The sequence below is a fragment of the Mesoplodon densirostris genome, chromosome 10 (assembly GCF_025265405.1).
Source record: "Mesoplodon densirostris isolate mMesDen1 chromosome 10, mMesDen1 primary haplotype, whole genome shotgun sequence".
Lineage (NCBI taxonomy): Eukaryota > Metazoa > Chordata > Mammalia > Artiodactyla > Ziphiidae > Mesoplodon > Mesoplodon densirostris.
The window spans coordinates 102,588,004-102,593,693 of record NC_082670.1 but is presented as its reverse complement, the minus strand read 5'-3'; positions in this window follow the sequence as shown (position 1 = coordinate 102,593,693).

Below are 5,690 nucleotides of genomic sequence, written 5' to 3'. Positions count from 1 at the left end.
GGAAACGGAAGTCTGGTGGCGCGGTCACAGCGGCTCCGCGTTAGGGGTGGCCGCCGGTGCGAGGTAGCTGAGGAAAGGGCCTTCGTGTAAAGGTCTGTGCGCTGGGACGCGCAGTACTTGGTGGTTGGCTCCAGCGGTTGCGGACAGGCGCCTCAGCAAGCTGAACCGGGGAGGCCGCGGTCCTCGTCTCCAGTCGTCATTGTAGCTAACTTTAGAGGGCGCTTAGCGGCGCTAGCACTGAGTAAGCGCTTCACACGCGTCATTTAATTTGTTCCAATAACTCTCAAGTGGCAGGGGCCACCCCTCTTAGAGCCAGGGAAACTGAGTCTCACAGAGGTTAAGTATCTTGCCCAAAACGTCCCCCACAGCACTTTAGAGGCAGAACTGGGATTTGAACCGGGGTGCTGTGACGCCAGAATGCTTGCCCTTAGCGTCTGAGCCAGTATTGCTCAAACTAGTCCCTGAGTTTTGCCTTCATTATTTTTGCCCAATTGTACTGTTGTTTACTTAACACTTTACTTTAAATTTATAGTTTCAACAAGTTATTTTAGAAGGAGATTTTACAATTCAGCAACAAAAAGATAATTCGGTTAAAAATGGGCAAAGGCCATTTTGAATATTTCTCCAGAGAAGACACGCATATGGTCAACAGTCACATGGAAGGATGATCAAGGTTACTAGTCATTAGGGAAATGCAAATTCAAACCGCAGTGAAATACCTATTTGAGTGGCTAAAATTTTAAAAAGTGGACAGTGCCAAGTTTCAGTAAGGGTGTGGAGCAATGGAACACTTGGGCTTCGCTGGTGGGAATGCAAAATGGTACAGCCACTGTGGAAGACAGTTTGTCCTTTCCTCATAAAGTTAAACAGAATTACCATTGATCCAGCATTTCTGCTGGTAGCTATATACCCACGGGAACTGAAAACAGATGTTCAAACAAAAACTTTTACATGAATGTGCTTAGCAGCAATATTTATAAGAGCCAAAAAGTGGAAACAACCATAATATCCCTCAGCTGATGATAGGTAAACAAAAGTGGTATATCCACACAATGCAGTATTATTCAGTCATTAAAAAAAGGAATGAAGTACTGAAACATGCAACATGGATGAACCTTGAAAACATGCAAAGTGAAAAAAACCCAACAACAACAGTCCCCAAAGACCACATATTCCATTTGTATGAAATGTCTAGAATTGGCGAATATATACAGACAGAAAGATTAGTGGTTGTTTAGGTTAGGGCTGGGGGGAATGAGGAGATTGGGGAGTGATAGCTAAAGGGTATGGGGTTTCTTTTTGGGGTGTTGAGAATGTTCTGGAAGTAGTGATGGTTGCACAACATTGTGACTATTACTAAGAAACACTGAATTGTACAGTTTAAAATAATTAAATTGGTGAAGTTTGTCTTAAAGGAAACTGGTCTCATGGGAAACTCATCTGCAGTTTCCTCATATGCAAAATGCTACTTCTCTCATAAGAGTTCTTGTAAGCTTTAAATGAGATTAACGTGTTACATAATTAAAATAGATGGTGCCATTAAAAAAAATACAGTGGAGGGGCTTCCCTGGTGGCACAGTGGTTGAGAGTCTGCCTAATGATGCAGGGGACACGGGTTCATGCCCCGGTCTGGGAAGATCCCACATACCGCAGAGGGGCTGGGACCATGAGCCATGGCTGCTGAGCCTGCACGTCCAGAGCCTGTGCTCCGCAATGGGAGAGGCCACACAGTGAGAGGCCCGTGTACCGCAAAAAAAAAAAAAAAAACAAAACAGTGTAAACAAAGTTATTAAATGCTGGCCAGATAGTGTTCCCTACAAAAGGTTCTAAATGTGAGGCCCATTCTCTTTTTAAAAGGATAAATTATCAAGTATTAGAGACAAAATTGCATTAAGTGAGACCTTGAGAGGGATTAAAATATTGAAAAGATTCTTTCCACTTGATTCAATGTTATTTAATGCATACCTTTATAATATTTAAATTGTCTCTCATAAACAGGTCACATACATGGGGAAACATTACCCTAAGACAGTAACTACCTGTAATGTTAGGTCTGTCGTTGAAGCAACAGAACTTTTTTTTTTAATATAAATTTATTTATTTTTTTATTTATGGCTGCGTTGGGTCTTCGTTGCTGCATGTGGGCTTTCTCTAGTTGCGGCGAGCGGGGGGCTGCTCTTCATTGTGGTGAGTGGGCTTCTCATTGCAGTGGCTTCTCTTGTTGCGGAGTGCGGGCTCTAGGCTCGCGGGCTTCAGTAGTTGTGATGCATGGGCTCAGTAGTTGTGGCTTGTGGGCTCTAGAGCACAGGCTCAGTAGTTGTGGCGCACGGGCTTAGTTACTCCACGGCATGTAGGATCTTCCCAAACCAGGGCTTGAACCCGTGTCCCCTGCATTGGCAGGCAGATTCTTAACCACTGCGCCATCAGGGAAGTCCACAACAGAACTTCTTGAACATCTATTACATGTTAGACATTCTCAGGCACTAGATACAGCACTGAAAATTTTTTCTAGAGCTTATATGCTAATGGAAACGACAGACAATACAGAAAAATACACATATCATCCCTGTGATGATAAGTATTATGGAGAAAAACTAATGAGTGCTAGAGAGATGGAGGGGAAAACCTATTTTATATCAGGTGGTCAGGAAGGCCTCTTTGATAAGGTGACAAAGCAGAACCTGAAGGAAATGAGAAAACAAGCCATTTGGGTGTCTGGGCGAAGAGCATTCCAGGCTGAGGGCAGGAACATGTTTAACAGGGTTTAGGAATAGCCAGCCAGGAGGCCAGTGTAGGCTGGGAGGAGAGAATGAGCGGGAGAGAGGGAGAAGATGAGATGGGATGGGTACGTCATATAGGCCAAAGTTTTACAACTTGTCACCGTGACTTAGATTTTAAAAGAATCACTCTGGCTGCTGCACGGAGAACAGTAGAGTGCAGGAATGGAAGCAGTACCCAGGCCATTTCAGTGGTCCAAGTGAGAGAGAATGATGACTCAAACTAGGATATTAGGGGTGGGTGTGGTGAGAATTGTCAGATTCTGGTGTATTTTGAGGGATGACCTGTCAACTGCTGATGAAATGGATGTGGGTTTGAAAACAAGGTAAAGAACAGGAAGTTTAAGGGTCAGAGCTAGCAGATTTTGCTGGTTCAGAGTGCCCATATTCTGCTGGGGGATGAACGCTCAAGAGCTCAGGCCAAAATGCTACAGAGGAAGTAAAAATGGACATATTTGCTCTTTAGAGTTCTGGTTCTGGTTTATTGCAAAGAGTAATAAACCAGAACCAAAATAGTATTTTAGCTTACATCAGACAAACCCTGATGATCTGCTGTGAAAATATTGACTAAAGTGCATCCTTGCTTGAAAGTGCCACTTTTGAATAAGTAACACATACCTGTAGAAATTGAAGCCTCTAATTCCTTTCTAACCGGTAGTTGTATTATAGTAAACTAAAGTGACCCCTAAGTAAATAAGCAAATAATTAAATTTAATAATTCCTATCAGATACAGAGCCACAAATTAGGAACTGAGTGGTAGTTGCTCCCATGAACACATATCTATTTTACCCTAACAGCTGTCTATCCTTGCCTGTTCTTAAGGGTAAAACAATATCGTGGTTCGAAAGTTAAAGAGTACAGCCACTCCCCAGCCCGGTCCCTTCCTCTGCTCTTGTACGGAAGCAAGGACTGTTAACCACGTCTGCCTTTAGTTCACATGGTGATTTCCTCCATGTCGCTAAATATCGTGCTTGTAGTGCTATGTCTTGCTTTTTCAATTTTGGCATTATGTGCGAAGTCTGTTGTGGTACTTGAGATCTAGCCTATTTCCCCCTCCCTTCCCCTCCCATTAAAGTTACAGCCCAATATAGTTTGTTCCTCTATGTTAAATTTACTGGGGTAAATTTAAGCGATATATGAAACATTTTTTTGTTTTGTCAGCTGTAGACAGTATCTTTTGATTCCCCATACTGTTAGGTGAGGGTTTTATCAGCACTCCTGGCCTTTCTGCTGCCCACTTTGTACCTTTCTCTACTTTTCTTCCTTTTTTTAAAAAAAAAAAATTATTTTATTTATTTATATTTTTGGCTGCGTTGGGTCTTTGTTGCTGCGCGCAGGCTTTTCTCTAGTTGCGGCGAGCAGGGGCTACTCTTCGTTGCAGTGCGCGGGCTTCTCTTGTTGCAAAGCATGGGCTTTAGGCACGCAGGCTTCAGTAGCTGTGGCACTCGGGCTCAGTAGTTGTGGCTCGTGGGCTCTAGAGCGCAGGCTCAGTAGTTGTGGCGCACGGGCTTCATTGCTCCATGGCATGTAGGATCTTCCTGGACCAGGGCTCGAACCCATGTCCCCTGCATTGGCAGGCGGATTCTTAACCACTGCGCCGCTAGGGAAGCCCCTCTCTACTTTTCTTCTTTATAGCTCCCAACCTATTTTGTTAGGATTCCGCTTGCCAGGTTGGACTCCTGTGGGGATGTAATTGAAAGAAAGGATACCCCTACACCTGCTTCTCACTCAAGAAACTACTAAAATTCCATCGTCCCCAAGAAAACCTTTTGGGACCTCATTGGGAAACAAGTGATGTGTCTACAATCCTATTAATGAAATGATATGATAGACTAGGAGTCCATGAACTCTTAACCCAACGGACCTTTGGCCTGTCAGGTGATGATAACAACTAGAGAAGAAAACAATCAGCTTTGGCCGTGCCCTGAACAAGCTGAGGTTTGTTTACTTTTCCCATGCCCTTTCAAGCCAAAGGCTATAAAACTGCTTTAAGTAATATAACTCCTGCGAGAACTCTCTAATAGAATTAGTGACATCACAGTGAATTTTCAAGAGAATGTACTTGAAATTTATTGTTCACCTTGAACTTCCTATGGATAAGTACGTTTATTTAAAAGCAACTCATTCATCTTAAAAAGAACTGTATTTTGGCTGTAATTGAGACTGCAAGGAGGAAGAAGGTAATGAGCTGGGGAGCAAAACACCCCTGCCACCTAGTGGTCACTCATTCTGAAACACGGCAGTTCTTTGAAAGCACAGACAGCAGAAAAGGAACTGAGTTGGTACAGGAAACATCCAGCAAATGTTTGGAACTGGAGAAGCTTCTGTTCCCTCTTCCCTTGTTAGAAAGGGATGTTTGTGAGCCTTTTTTAAATAGTCAAAGACGAAGCGAGGTATTAATGGGGTTGACCCTGAGAGCCATTCTTCCTATGTGTAATCAGAAGAATTAACAGAGCACTGACAAAGGGAGAATGTTGTTAGATAAACACGGACAGCCACCAGATCTCTAGCATGAAGTGGAAGCTCCAGAAGGAAGCAGGAAGTGCAACTAGTGAGCAGAGAGGGACCACAGTGAAGCAGGACCCTCTGCAGTGGTTACTGCAGCAGCAGCATGGGTCTAGAGGCAAAGCAGAATTAGAAGCAAGGCCAACAGGGACGATGATGATCAAGTTGCATAGACTCAAGATCACTGGTCAGCAGCAGCCTCGGAGACCATGGTCTTGGGACTGTAGTACTGCTTGATTCAGGGTAAACTAGTCAGAACACGCAGGGGATAACAAAAGTAATTAACATTTATGGAGCACACACTCTATCCAGGCAGTGCTTTACATGCGTTATCTCATAATAGTCCTGTGGAGTAGATGTTGTTACCAGCCCTGTTCTGCAGATTGTGAACTTGAGTCTAAGTAACT